We start from the raw sequence: 15869 nt of genomic DNA, 5'->3' as shown, positions 1-15869 counted from the left end.
TACCTCCATCGAGAGGGCCCGAACCTGGGTAATCATCGTGTCCCCAGCCTCCTGTTACCATTAGCCTTAGATGCACAGTTTGGGACCCCCTACCTGAGATCCGCCGATTTTGACACCGACATTAGTGCTTTCATTGAGAGTTCCACTGTGTCGTCGCGTTGATGGCTTGATGGCTCGTCTCGTCTCGTTGTCAAGGACAACATCACCTCTGGGGGAGCCCTGGCTCTAGGACAAACTCTTCGACTAGGTGGCTTCGTCATGACCGCCCGATCGGCTGTCGCGCCGACGATGACTTCTCGGGTTATCAAAAATAGCCTCCACGTCAATTCGGAACTCATCCAGATGGATCCAATGGAGCTCTCCTCCCTTAAGGAGCTCTTGGATCGCATCGCCGCTCTAGGAGTCACTATGTACTATGATCGGATTGGGCTTAAACCCGACCAAAGGGAGATTAACTCTCCGCCAGTCACCCATGAGATAGCGGTAGTGGAAGAGCAACACATGGATTATGCCTCTATTTTGAGGACGAACTATGTCCGGATTTCCGAGCTGGATACCCGTTCGTGGGAGGACATGTCAAAACCAGCGGATCTCGGGTAGGGGGTCCCGAACAGTGCGTCTAAGGCTAATGGTAACAGGAGACTGGGGACACAATGTTTACCCAGGTTTGGGCCCTCTCGATGGAGGTAATACCCTACTTCCTGCTTGATTGATCTTGATGATATGAGTATTACAAGAGTTGATCTACCACGAGATCGTAGAGGCTAAACCATAGGAGCTAGCCTATGATTATGATTGTCTTGTCCTATGGACTAAAACCCTCCGGTTTATATAGACACCAGAGGGGGGCTAGGAGTTACACAGAGTCGGTTACAAAGAAGGGGATCTATCATCCGGATCGCGGAGCTTGCCTTCCACGCAAAGGAGAGTCCCATTTGGACACGGGACGAAATCTTCAATATTGTATCTTCATAGTCCAATTGTCCGGCCAAAGTATATAGTCCGGCTGTCTGGAGACACCCTTATCCAGGACTCCCCCGGTAGCCCCCGAACCAGGCTTCAATGACGATGAGTCCGGTGCGCAGATTGTCTTCGGCATTGCAAGGCGGGTTCTTCTCCGAATCCGGTGTACCCGTCATAGCGAACAGTGTCCGGCCTCCCATCAATGTTGTACTCCTCGGCTTCTGTGTTTCAATAATGGCCATCTCCACGTGTCGAGCGAAGACGAGGGGCCAGGTCATTTTTACATTTGCTACCCTAATCCCGTAAGCGAGCCGTCTATTTGAAGAGACGGGGATCCTTAGATCCAAATCACACCATCTCCCCTCGAGCAAGCATTCCATAGAGCGCGTCCGAAAGAGACCATCCCATCATGACCGGTCGCCGCAGATCTTCCTCTCGTTCCCCTAGCTCGAAACGAAGGGATTGGGAAAAGTGTTTCGTCCCTCACAGCTGCCTAATAGAGCTGCAGACCCAAGGGTTCCTTCCGCCCGCATACATGGTCCCTGTCTGATCCGGACTAGCCACCTATAATGGTTGGGAGCAAGGGGAGCGGGTATGCCTTATCCCATATCTGCTAAGGGGAGTCGGGTTTCGAATCCACCAATTCCTCTGCGGGCTCCTGGAGTTCTATGGCCTCCAGCTGCATAACTTTAACCCCGCTTCCATACTGCACATTGCGGGTTATGTTGCCCTCTGCAAGCTGTTCCTAGGCTGCGAAGCTCATTTTGAGCTATGGATGAGGTTATTTTGCCTCGTCCCCCGCAACCAGGAGGGATCCATATATCAAGTGGGCGGAGCCAAAATAAGGCGCATCGCCCACACTGGATATCTGTCCGGTATTCCAAAGAAGGCGCCCAAAGACTGGCCTTCGGAGTGGTTTTATGTTGATGACGTTCCCCTACCGAACCCAGTCCGGACAGGCCTTCCTGAGTTTAGCAATACTCCGCTAAAGAAATGCCAAAGCTGGCACCCTCAGAGCCCCCAGGAGGAAGACAACAGTGAAGTCCTTTATCTAATGAGCAGGATAAAAACGCTGGCCAAATCAGGACTGACTATAATCGAAGTTATGTCAATATGCATAATACGGGGAGTGTAGCCACTTAAATATAGGGGGAAACCCATGTGGCACTTCAATGGAGAAGCTGATGCCTCCCGCTGCGGTCTCAAAGGTCCGGACTCCGCCACGTCTCTGGCAAGAATATTGTCCGATTTGTATAAAGGAGAAGAAGAGGAGTTCCTCTGCATTAAACCGCGGGATGGATTTTCCATGTACAACCCCCGGAGCTGGGTAAGCTATCATCCTTTACTCGACCTGTCCATTCTTACCTCCTTTGTCACAATATTTTACCTTGTTGTTTCAAAGCAGGAACTAAGGAAGGCCGTGAAAGAATTCAATAGCCCCTCTCCGCAGCCAGAGGATCCCGGCCGGGCTCTCGACCCAGGACTTGAAGAAGATCCAGACATTTCCGTGGAGTTTATCAACGGGACTTTCTACCAGGCAAGCAGTGGCGGCTCTTTAGTGGCCGTCATCGCGGATTATCCCGGACTGCTTCCTGTGTCGCATGTAAGCAAAGTCGGGGTCCCAACTTTCCAAAAAGGATTCCTTTGTTATGCCATACCTTATGCACACATGTCACATTTTATAGAGACGGCCATCAGGACGCCGCATGCAACCCGTGGGGCTCCTCAGCAAGGGGCGCCTAGACAAGGTAGGTTTAAAAGGAAGGCAGTTAGGATTGAGACGCAGGCGTAGAGGTATTCATTAAACTTTCCTCGTGGTTATTTTGTCTTTTGTCGAGGCGTGACAGCTTTAATTATGTCCTGGCAGAAAGAGCAATGGCCGAACTATATTCGGGGACCCTACCTGCCATGCCTCTAGCAGCCGAATTCCTGAACCGGATTTGTGGGCGGAGGTTGATGTGGGGACGGCACCGAACTATCCTCTTTCGAAGGATACGGATAGACTTTCCACCACAAATTCTGAAGTGGAGAGTGCCATGAATCACCGGCACCGACGGGCCATACTCCGTGGGGGTATTTTTTCTGAGGAGGCATTCAATGCCTTCAACTCCGGAGACGCATATATCCGTGCTGCTCAAGATAGACTAGCCAGAACAATGGACCAGTATGTGAAGGATATACGGGTAAGAAAATTTAATAAGTATGTGTAGTAGTAGCCCCTGAGACTTGAAACAGTTGGCACAACTGATTTAAGGATCATTGTATGCATAGGTTCTTGTAGAGAAGAATACCCATTTGTCTCAAGAGCTGTGTCAGCGTTCTGGGAACGGGGGTCCCCAGACTTGCCAGCCTGCGGCCTGCGGCTTGGCTCAAGGGAGGCCCAGCGCAGCCCATCTTCATCAACACAAACTCAAGACCCTCACGAGGGGCCAAGCCTCGCGGGGCGGACGACAAGGAGCCTCCTCAGGCACGGCCTCATCAGGTGGGCTCACGAGGAGGCGGAGAGTTCAAGGCGGGGTACCTCGCGAGGTGCTCATGACGCGAGCCATGACGACCAAGGGCACCAGTCGGGCGCCAGCCCGCGCAGTGTCCTCCTTTCATGCTTGGTGCAAAGGGAGCAAGCGCAGGCGAGAGCATCAAGCAAAGGCATCCATTTTGGTGCAACAAGACCAAGACCAGCCCAACGACAGGGAAGAAGTCATTGTGGAGCCCAAGCAGGCGTCACCACCAGAGCCTTTGACAGGCGAGGACCAACTTTAGTCAGGATAAGTGTACCCGTTGTTCCCCTTCAAAATGGCCAATTGTTGGCGCCCTTCCCTCTCAATATTTGGGAAGAGGCCCAGGGCCTTTGCCTATAAATAGGACCAGCCACCCCCAGGGTAGAGGCATCGAGTATCCAAGAGCCTGAACCAAGTAGCACCAGCCAAGAACAGACCCTCGCGAGACTGTTATTCCTTGTATGGTTATTCATCAGCCCAAGAGGCAATCCACCACACCACACACTGGAGTAGGGTATTACACCACAATGGTGGCCTGAACCAGTATAAATCTTGTGTCTCTTGTGCTGTTCTGTTTGGTAGTTTAGATCCTAGCGATTTGGTGAGGAGTGAGCCGGTAGAGGGTTGAATCTCCACGCGCACCCCAGTGTTCGAATCTCAAGGGTCCGCCGGAACCCGAAATCCGACATTTGGCGCGCCAGGTAGGGGTGCGCCGGAGTTTGCCTTCCGTCGTCTTGTTCTTCTCCGACTGTCGCGTCCATGTCTGACGCTCGTCGGGCTCGCGCCGAGCACCGAGGCGCCCCCGCTTCCCACGTCGCCCGGATGACTCCCTTCGGCGGGCGCCCTCGTCGTTCCCTATCGCCTGCCGTCAACGCCGCCATCGGGTCGGCGGGGAACGGGCAGCAAGCATCATCCCAGCATTTCCCCGTGGCCTCTTGGGAAGAGCTACGCGACCTCTTCCTCACCCACCCCGTCGCGCCGGCTCCCTTGGTCATCGCGGCCCTCCTGGGCGGCTCGCAGGCGCCGCCCTCCAGCCACCACGTCAATCTATTCGTCCGTCGGGTCGGCACCGCCTCCACGTGGCAGGGGGCTCCCCGGGGCCGGCCGGAGCCATCGGCTAAGCTGACCTTCAGCTCCGAGGACCACCCCACCAACTCGGCCTGCTCGGGCGCGCTCCCCATGCTCTGCATGCCCACCATCTTCCAGGTGGCCGTCAACAGGACCCTTGTCGTCGGTGGCGAGGGCCTCAACGTGCTGTCAGTTGAGGCCTTCAACCTCCTCTGCATACCCCGGGAGCGGCTGCAACCCAGCCGGCCTTTCTCGGGCATCGGAGGCGGGTCGTCCAGCTCCTTGGGGCAGATCTGACTCCCGGTAACTTCCGGAACCTACGACAAGTTCCGCACGGAGCTGGTCGATTTCGACATCGCCCCCATCGGCCTCCCTTAAAATGCCATCCTCGGCTATCCAGAATTGGCTAAATTCATGGCCGCGACTCACCCGGCGTACAACCTCATGAAGATGCCCGGGAGCAAGGGAGTCCTCACCGTGCCCGGGGACACCGAGGGTGCGTTGCGGGTGCTCAAGCTCGCCCTCAAGACGGCAGCGGCGGCGCGGCCCACCGACGCAGAAACCCCCAAGCCCAAGGGGGCTGCGCCGACCAAGAAGAAGCAGTTGTTCACCCAAGACAAGGCAGAAACCAAGCAGGTACCTGTCGACGAGGACGGGTCCACTAACGCCACTTTCACCATAGGCGCCAACCTCGAGCTCGAGCAGGAGGAAGCCTTGGTCAAGTTCCTGCGTGCAAACAAGAAGGTGTTCGCCTGGGAGCCTAATCAGTTGGCAGGGATCCCACGGGGCGTAATCAAGCACCACCTCAACGTGTGTCCCAACGTGCGCCCCGTGAAGCAGAAGGCGAGGAGGCAGTCCACTGAAAAGCAGGCCTTGATCGTCCAGGAGACCCGCAATCTAGAAGCCGCGGGGGTTATTCGCGAGGTCCGATACCCGGATTGGCTAGCCAAACCCGTAGTGGTGCCAAAGAAGGGAGGGAAGGAACGCATGTGTGTCGACTTCACCAATCTCAACAAAGCATGCCCGCAAGATCCGTTCCCGCTCCCTCGCATCGATCAGATCGTCGATTCCACCGCTGAGTGTGACATGTTATGCTTCTTGGATGCCTTCTCCGGGTATCACTAGATCAAGATGGCAGTGGAAGATGTGGAGAAGACGGCCTTCCTGACCCCGTGTGGGGTGTACTGCTATACATGCATGCCGTTCGGACTGCACAACGCGGGCGCAACCTTTCAGCGGCTCATGCACATCACCTTGGGCCCGCAGCTCGGGAAGAATGTGGAGGCTTACGTCGACGACATCGTAGTGAAGTCCCGCGAGGCCAAGACCCTGATACAAGACCTGGACGAAACATTCGCAAGCCTCAACGCAGTGAGCCTGCGGCTCAACCCGAAGAAGTGCGTGTTTGGGGTCCCCTCGGGCAAGCTCTTGGGCTTCCTCATGTCCCACCGAGTCATCGAGGCGAACCCAGAAAAGGTCAAGGCAGTCGAGGACATGGGCCCACCAAACACCCTCAGAGAAATGCAGAAGCTTACGGGGCACGTGACTGCGCTGGGGCGCTTCATCTCCAGGCTAGGAGAGCGAGCGCTGCCTTTCTTTCAGCTGATGAAGAAGAAAGGGCCCTTTGAGTGGACTAAAGAGGCCGACAAAGCGTTCCAAGATCTCAAGAGATACTTGACCAGCCATCCCGTGATGGTGGCCCCACGCCCTCAGGAGCCCTTAGTACTCTATCTCGCCGCCACTCCTTACTCCGCCAGCGTGGCTCTGGTGGCAGTTAGGGAGGAACATCGCACCAAAGCCACGGCTGCTGCATGTATCAAGGCAAAGCGGGACCAGAAAGGGCTCGCAGAGGTTGCAACCACGGCTGAGGAGGATCGGCCGCCGCAGGAAAGCGCACCGGAGGCGGAGGAAGCTCTTCCCCCAGGCAACCAACCTCCGGAGGCCCCATCGCCTCAGCAGGCGCCACAGCCTCCGGAGGGCACCACCAGCGCCGACGCTCCAAGCCTCGTCGAACACCCGGAATAATTCGTTAGCACGATGTTGCGGGATGCGAGGGCACGGTACCCCATGCCGCAGAAGCTCCTCCTCGCGCTGCTGGTGGCCTCATGCAAGCTGCGGCACTACTTCCAGGGTCACCCGATCAAGGTTGTCTCGGCATACCCCTTGGAAAGGGTGCTTAGGAGCCCTAACTCGGCCGGAAGGGTCGCTGAGTGGAACATTGAACTGCAAGTGTTTCAGCTTGAATTCAGTACGACCAGGGTCATCAAGGGTGCTGCGCTAGCAGATTTCGTGGCTGAATGGACGGAGGCACCGGACCTCAAAGCCGACGAAGACCGATCACTCTCCCCAGGAAGCGAGGCGCCAGAAGGCTGGGTCATGTACTTCGACGGAGCGTTCTCCAGGCATGGCGCTGGGGCTGGGGCGGTGCTCATATCTCCCACTCAGGACAAGCTGTACTATGTCGTGCAGCTCTGCTTCCAGCAGGGCAAAAAGGTCTCCAACAATATAGCGGAGTACGAGGGACTGATAGCGGGCCTGAAGGCCGCCGCTGCCCTGGGGGTGAAGCGCCTTACTATCAAGGGCGATTCGCAGCTCCTTGTCAATTTCTCCAACAAGGTATATGAGCCAAGGGATGAGCACATGGAGGCCTACCTTGTGGAGCTCCGCAGGATGGAGAAGCGGTTCTGGGGGCTGGAGCTACAGCATGTGCCCCGCGGCACTAATCAAGAGGCAGATGACATCGCCAAACGAGCCTCCAGGCGGTTGCCCCAAGAGCCGGGCATCTTTGAGGAACGGCTCTTCAAGCCCTCGGCCCTGCCGCTATTGTCGAGCACAGCACAGCCTCGGGTGGAGGTTCCTCAGCCGCCTGCCTCGGGAGCCCCAGCCTGTGGCCCGGCCTCAGGAGCACGCCTGCTCCTGACAATGGAGCCTCAGGAGGGGTGCTGGATCACAGAGCTCCGGAGCCACTTAACGCAAGGGACCTTGCCGGAGAAGGAGGAGGAAGCAGAGCGTGTGGCGCGGCAAGCCACAGCGTACTGCATCATGGATGGAGAGCTCTGTCAAAAATGACCAAATGATGTGTCCCTGCGTTGCATCACCAGGGAGCAAGGGAAAGAACTGCTGGCAGATATACACGGTGGAGACTGTGGGCATCATTCGTCGTCACGGACCCTCGTCGGCAAGGCGTTCCGCAGTGGTTTCCATTGGCCTACTGCGCTCAATGACGCTGTCGAACTTGTGAAGGGTTGCGAGGCCTGCCAATTTCATGCCAAGCAGATCCATCAGCCGGCAGGAGGTCTGCAAACCATACCCCTCACGTGGCCATTCGCGGTCTGGGGGCTGGATATCCTGGGCCCTTTCCCTCGGGCGCCAGGGGGCTATCGCTACCTCTACGTCGCCGTGGACAAGTTCACCAAGTGGGCCGAAGTCGAGGCCGCCCGCACCATCCCTGCTGGATCTGCAATCAAGTTCATCAAGGGCATCATGAGCCGGTTCAGGGTGCCGAACCGCATCATCAATGACAAGGTTCGCAGTTCAACAGTAACCTTTTCAAAACATACTGTGCTAACCTTGGAACGGAGATATGCTACGCTTCGGTGGCGCACCCCCGAAGCAACGGCCAGGCCGACCGGGCCAACGCAGAAGTCCTGAGGGGCCTCAAGACCAGGACGTTCAAGAAGAAACTGGAGGCCTGCGGCAGAGGTTGGTATGACGAGCTTCAGTCCGTGTTGTGGTCCATCCGCACAACCGCGACCAAGCCGACTGGAGAGACCCCCTACTTCTTGGTCTACGGAGCCGAAGCGGTCCTCCCTCACGAGGTCAGGCGTCGATCCGCGCAGGCCCTGGCACCATGCAGGGGACGGACCTCGTGCTGGGAGAGGAGCGTCATCGAGAAGCTGTGCTGCGAGCGGCAAGATACCAGCAGGCACTCCGGCGGTACCACTGCCGCAACATCCGCCCCAGAACTCTCGAGGTAGGGGACCTCGTGCTCCGGCGGGTCCTCTCCAGGGAGGGACTGCATAACCTCTCTCCTATGTGAAAGGGCCCGTTCAAGGTTGTTCATGTTTCCAGGCCCGGCTCCGTGCACTTGGAGACTCAGGAGGGTGTACCTGTACAGAATGCGTGGAACATCCAGCACCTCCGGAGGTTCCACCCCTAAAAAGGCCCAGAGCCTGTGAAGAAGGCGAATGCCTGTGAAGCTCATCTTTTTGGAAAGGCCCAGAGCCTGTGAAGAAGGCGAATGTCTGAGAAGCTCATCTTTTTGGAAAAGGCCCAGAGCCTGTGAAGAAGGCGAATGCCTGTGAAGCTCATCTTTTTGGAAAAGGCCCAGAGCCTATGAAGAAGGCAAACGCCTGTGAAGCTATCGCGTTTTGGAAAAGGCCTAGAGCCTGTGAACAAGGCAAACGCCTGTGAAGCTATCACATTTTGGAGAAGGCCCGGAGCCTGTGAAGAGGGCCAACGCCCGTGAAGCTCGCTTCCCTAAAGAAAGGCCCGGAGCCTGTGAAAAGGGCCAACACCCGTGAAGCTCGCTTCCCCAAAGAAAGGCCCGGAGCCTGTGAAGAAGGCCAACGCCTGTGAAGCTCACCGCCCGTGACACTCTCACGTAATAATGAGTTGGGGCTGTACACGCCCCAGAGTCTCAGGGGTGCCGGCCTCAGGCCCTGGGGATCCCTCCCACGCCCAGTGGTAGCACTTAGCTCTGCGCTGGTGAGAAGACATCAAAGACTAGACTAGGTGCCGGACACGGCTTTTTCATTTTCTTTCTGCAGTTGGCTAGTTCATTCTCATTTGGAGTTTTATCGAAACTATTGCCGCCTTTTGACTTATGGTTCTTCGACTTTTTTGCTCTCGATTTCTGTTGCGCGGGGGCTCGCGACGTGGAAGCCCCGGGGGACCCTCGCGAGTGTTCCTGCCCCTATCGCTCAAGTTTTCACGGCCCGGGTCCACTACTGGAGTGCCCCTCCAGACCATGCCTCACGGGCACCACGACACGAATACAGGGCCTGGGTCGGTCGTCCCCATGGCTGAGACTAGAGGTTACTTGCGAATGGGCATGCAGCAAAAAGGAACAATACCGGAATAACAGAAACAGTACGATGGTTGGCGACGTTAACCCAAATATACCCCCAAGGGGCCACACGTTGCTGTCTTTTTGCGCAGGAGAAAAGAAAGGAAAGAACAAAAGCAGGCGAAGCTCGTCCCGCGCCGGCCCTCATAGAAGACTCGGGCCGCCTCCGGAGCTCAGGAGGACTCCCTCTCGTGCTGCACCGGGGCGCGACGGCGAGCAGACCCGCTGCCAACCCCAGGCAGGTGCGACGGTGTGGAGGCTGACCGCGGCCGCTGCTAGAAGGGTCGCTACCCGAAGAAAAGCTGGTGAAGCTTGAGGAGTCACGAGCGCCGCCAACCAACCGCGCGCTGTGCTCTCCGTCCTCGCCGGGGCTGAGTCCCCGGACGCGGTCGTCGTCTTCAGGGCAGCACCCCGCACGGCGACCATCTTCCCCAAACACCCTCACGTAAAGGGTGGTGTCGCCGTCGAACTTGAAATGCAGGGAGCACTGGCGGTGGAGACCACGCGCGCGAGCAAACATCTGCCAGCCGCGGGTCAGGGCCAGGCTCCCGGCAGCGGAGACCTCCAGCGAAGCCCATGAGGCCCGGCTGAAGCAGCCATCTGCCTGGAGCCAGAGGCCACCTAAGGCGCCAGTTGGGAGCTCACCCAAGAGGAAGTGAGGGAGCTGAAGCCGGGCGCCGGTTGGCTCCACCGCCCACACAATGAACTCCGGCAGCACCTCGGCAGTATGGAGGCACGGCCTCGGGGGTCGCACGGCCGGAACACGCCCGCCGACCATGGCCAGCCGCTCATCACCGCGCAGAGAGCCACCTCCGTGACCATGGGGGGCTGCCATGGAGGCCACAGGATGTTTGCGAGGGCGACCTCGACCGCGCTTGGGCGGGGGAGAGGAAGACTCGACCTGGCGAGCCTTCCCTTTTTCTGCGGCCGAGAATTTCCTTGGTGGAGCCATGAAGAAGAAGGAGAAGCAAGAGGGGATAGGCTGGAAGGGCGCGCGCCGTTCCATACTTATAGCCGGCGAAGGCCAATCATCGACCTCCACGATCGCAGGTAATCATGACCCGCTCTGCATGCAGGGACTTGTCGAATCCGTGCGGTTATCAAGGCATCATGGGGAAGCGGAGGCGCCCACGTCCAGTCAACCGCCACGCGGCGCCCAAGGCCGCAGGCTGTTAGGGCCCGTGATGCTTCGCACTTGCCCTTTCGCCTCTCTGCTCGGCCAAGTCCGGGAGCGCCATGGGCCCGGGGGCTACTGTCGGCATTCTGGGAACGGGGGTCCCCAGACTTGCCTGCCTGCGGCCTGCGGCATGCCTCAAGGGAGGCCCAGCGCAGCCCATCTTCATCAACACAAACTCAAGACCCTCGCGAGGGGCCAAGCCTCGCGGGGCGGACGACATGGAGCCTCCTCAGGCACGGCCTCATCAGGTGGGCTCGCGAGGAGGCGGAGAGTTCAAGGCGGGGTACCTCGCGAGGTGCTCATGACGCGAGGCATGACGACCAAGGGCGCCAGTCGGGCGCCAGCCCGCGCAGTGTCCTCCTTTCGTCTTTGGTGCAAAGGGAGCAAGCGCAGGCGAGAGCATCAAGCAAAGGCATCCATTTCGGTGCAACAAGACCAAGACCAGCCCAACGACAGGGAAGAAGTCATTGTGGAGCCCAAGCAGGCGTCACCACCAGAGCCTTTGACAGGCGAGGACCAACTTTAGTCAGGATAAGTGTACCCGCTGTTCCCCTTCAAAATGGCTAATTGTTGGTGCCCTTCCCGCTCAATATTTGGGAAGAGGCCCAGGGTCTTTGCCTATAAATAGGACCAGCCACCCCCAGGGTAGAGGCATCGAGTATCCAAGAGCCTGAACCAAGTAGCACCAGCCAAGAACAGACCCTCGCGAGGCTGCTCTTCCTTGTATGGTTCTTCATCAGCCCAAGAGGCAATCCACCACACCACACACTGGAGTAGGGTATTACACCACAATGGTGGCCTGAACCAGTATAAATCTTGTGTCTCTTGTGCTGTTCTGTTTGGTAGTTTAGATCCTAGGGATTCGGCGAGGAGCGAGCTGGTAGAGGGTTGAATCTCCGCGCGCACCCCAGTGTTCGAACCTCAAGGGTCCGCCGGAACCCGAAATCCGACAAGCTAGAGGAATGTAAGGCCCAACTGAAGGCCAATGTTGCCGAACAAGAGGAATAAAAAAATGCCTTTGCTGGTAATATTTGCCTTCTACCAGTTGTTTGTTCGGCATGGTTTATAAATCTAACTAAAGATTCTGCAGACAATCCCGGAGAGAATCCGAAGACTGCGGGGGACAGCGAGTCGCATCTGCGAAGTCAGCTGAAGGCGGGCGAGCGTGTGCTGACGCAGGCTATTCAAGAGAAAAATAATCTCCAAGATGCCAATATCAGACTGAGCATCGAATTGAAAGATATTCGGGCTCAACATGCGGACTCCGTGAAGGCCAACAGGAGGCTTCGATGCAGCATTTATAGTAAGTGCTTTTTAAAAAACTGTAGCACAGTTCGGCGAGGAAGCGTGTTGACAGAGTTATGTCTGTAGGTATGCTGACGGGCCGTCCTGAAGAGGAGATGCCCGAATCCATAGGCGATATGCTGCAAGAGCTTTCACAACTGCACGAACGAGCTCTGCAAGTGATGCAAGGTATTGCCCAGGCCTTGTGGCCATCCGCTTCCCTGCCAGGAGGCATGAGCGAGCTTGTGGAGATGCTGAAAGGAGCATGGCGGCGCTTCCGATTATGGAAGATATCAGCTTGTCGGCAAGGTGCAAGGGAAGCTTGGGCCATGGTGAAGACGCAAAACGCCAAGGCTGGCCCGAACCATATGGCCGAAGTCGGACCTGTGGGGTTAGATGGGCAAGAGATACTCGTTAGTCTGGTATATGACCAAGTAGCGTTAGCTACAAAGTACTCCCAATAGGATTGTAGACTAGACAGCCTGTTGGATGGTATAGAGGAAGAATCTAGTCAGTCCAAGTGACTATGTAATTAAATGGACATGTGTAGTCCCTAGCCGGATTGAAAATCATTTGTCATGGCGGACCCTTTCGCTTCAGCCCCTAGACACGACAGTCCGGGGTGTATCCGAATACCCTCGTAGTTATGAAAAAACGGGGTATGCATGGAAACAAGGTGTAGGGGTCATAAGTGCGTGAACAGACAAGTACCCAACTAGTTATGTTATATTACATGGATAGTAAGAAACATCTTCCAGCGAGAATAGTTCTGTTAGGGGTTCCTTTCACTGGGTGCGCATGCATCGATGTGCATGTCTAAACTGCGAACATAAGCGTAGGAAACAAAACATCTGGGGATTTACGTTGTAATGAATGAGAACATCTTTTTTTCACCGACCGAATAATCCCTTAAGAATGCTAGCTTTCGGCTTCACCCAGTCTGAGGTACACATCCGGCTCAACCGGCAGTAACAATCGCAGAGGTGCTCCCCTTATGCCCTAGCCGAATTAACGGGAACGTAGGGCATAAACACAAGAGCCAGGCAACCTAGCATGGCCAAAACTTAAGTCATATCAATGCATTTAATGGTGAAGAAAAGGCACATATGGAAAGAAAAATGCATATGTGGCTGGCTGGAAGCCATTAAGGTAGTTATATTTAGCATCCGAATAGGAAGCCCCCAGGTATAGTGTGCACGCATAGTGCGGCCGGAGCGATCAGGGCATCTGTACAGTTTTTAAGGCTGTATGCTAAAAGGGAAAAGATGGCGAGAAAGGAAGAAAGAGAGCATAATTGAAGAAGTGGGGGTAAGGAGACGAACGTTGAGTTCGGCACTAGGCGTAGAATCTTTTGAGTCTGGCCGCGTTCCATGGGTTCGGCTCAAGTCTGTTATCAGATGCACTTCGCAGACGGTACGCTCCTCCGGTGAGAACTTTATCAATGATGAAGGGACCCTCCCACTTGGGTTTGATCTTTTCCTTCTTCTCGGGGAGGCGTAGAACTAGTTCGCCAATGTTATAAGTTTTGGAACGTACTTCTCTGCTTTGATACCTTCGAGCCTATTGTTGATAGAATGCAGAACGCGCTGTTGCGACATCAAGCTCCTCCTCCAAAGCATCTAAGTTGTCCTTTCGATCTAGCTCGGCTTCCTTCTCTTTGTACATGTGCACACGAGGTGAGTCATGGATTATGTCGCAGGGTAGCACTGCTTCTGCGCCGTACACCATAAAAAATGGTGTGTTTTCGGTGGTACGATTCTGCGTGGTCCGCAGCCCCCAGAGTACGGAGTAAAGCTCCTCGACCCAATGTGTGTCTGACTCCTTCAAGGATCGCACTAGTCTGGGTTTGATGCCTCTCATGACGAGACCATTTGCACGTTCGACTTGACCGTTTGTTTGGGGGTGATAGATAGAGGCGTAGTCGAGCTTGGTGCCCATTTTGCCGCACCAAGTTTTCACCTCATCAGCTGTGAAGTTCGAGCCATTGTCAGTGATGATGCTGTGGGGGACATCGTAGTGGTGTACAACTCCTGATATGAAGTCTACCACTGGTTCGGATTCGACCGTTTTAACTGTCTTGGCCTCTATCCATTTGGTGAACTTGTCCACCATGACCAATAAGTATTTTTTTGATGGCTTCCCCCTTTAAGGGGTCCTAACATATCCAGCCCCCAGACCGCGAAGGGCCAATTTATGGGGATTGTTTGGAGAGCGGTAGGGGGCAAATGGCTCTGATTGGCAAATAGTTGGCAACCAACGCAGTGTTAGACAAGGTACTGTGCATCTGCCCGGGCTGTTGGCCAGTAAAAACCTGTCCGAAAGGCTTTGCTTACAAGTGCCCGGGCTGCCGCATGGTGCCCGCCGAGTCCGGAATGGATTTCGGCTAGGAGCTGCCGCCCTTCCTCTTCGGAGATGCATTGTTGGAGCACTCTAGTGGTGCTCTTCTTATTGAGCTCTCCTTCATGGACTATGTAGGCCTTACAACGTCGCACAATGCAACGTGCCTCGTTTTGGTCTTCAGGGAGCTCTTGCCTATTTAGCTAGGCCAAGAAGGGCTCGGTCCACGGGGCGACGACAACCATGATTTCATGGGCCGAAGGTGTTATTTTAGTGGCAGAGCCTCCGATTACGTCGGATGGTTCGAAATCTGGGGTTTTGTTCGGAGCCGGACTAATATTGCCGGACTCCCCTTCCCATACCATGGACGGCTTGAATAGCCTTTCCAAGAAGATATTAGGTGGGACGGGGTCGTGTTTAGCGCCAATGCGGGCAAGGATATCGGCCGCTTGATTATTTTCTCTGACCACATGGTGCAATTCGAGCCCCTCGAACCGAGCTGACATTTTAAGGACGGCATTGCAATAAGCCGCCATTTTTGGATCTTTAGCATCAAAGTCTCCATTTATCTGAGATATTGCGAGGTTTGAGTCCCGACGCACTTCGAGGCATTGGATGCCCATGGAGACTGCCATCCGAAGACCATGCAACAGAGCCTCGTATTCGGCTGCATTGTTGGAATCTGTGTATAATATTTGGAGTACGTATTGGACCGTGTCTCCGATGGGGGATGTCAGGACAACACCCGCTCCCAATCCGGCCAGCATTTTAGACCCGTCGAAGTGCATGATCCAATTTGAGTACGCATTGTACTCTTTAGGGAGTTCGGCTTCTGTCCATTCAGCAACGAAGTCAGCCAGCACTTGGCACTTAATGGCCCACCGTGGTTTGTATGTTATGTCGAACGGAAAGAGCTCAATAGCCCATTTAGCAATTCGACCTGTTGCGTCGCGGTTATTTACTATATCATTGAGTGGTACTTCGGAGGCCACCATGATCGAACACTCTTGAAAGTAGTGTCGTAGTTTCCGGGATGCCATGAAGACCGCGTATGCTATCTTTTGATAGTGTGGGTACCAAGATTTGCATGGAGTGAGGACAGTGGACACGTAATATACCGGCTTTTAGAGCGGGAACTTGTGTCCGTCTGCTTCTCGTTCGAGACGAGCACTACGCTTACAACTTGGTTTGTTGCGGCTATGTATAATAGCATGGGCTCGCCAGTATTTGGCGCGGTCAGGACTAGGTTTGAGGCCAAGAGTGCCTTTATTTCTTCCAGTCTGGCCATGGACGCATCCATCCACTCGAAGTGTTCGGTGCGTCGAAGAAGGCGATAGAGAGGTAGTGCCTTTTCTCCTAACTGGGAGATAAAGCGGCTTAAGGCAGCCACGCATCCAGTTAGTTTCTGGATCTGCTTGAGGTCTGTTGGGATAGCCAACTGTGACAGAGCTTGGATTTTTGCCGGATTTGCTTC

This window comes from Triticum aestivum, chromosome 7B, assembly GCF_018294505.1.
Source record: "Triticum aestivum cultivar Chinese Spring chromosome 7B, IWGSC CS RefSeq v2.1, whole genome shotgun sequence".
Classification (NCBI taxonomy): Eukaryota; Viridiplantae; Streptophyta; class Magnoliopsida; order Poales; family Poaceae; genus Triticum; species Triticum aestivum.
The sequence above is the reverse complement of the archived record's forward strand: the minus strand, read 5'-3'. Positions refer to the sequence as shown.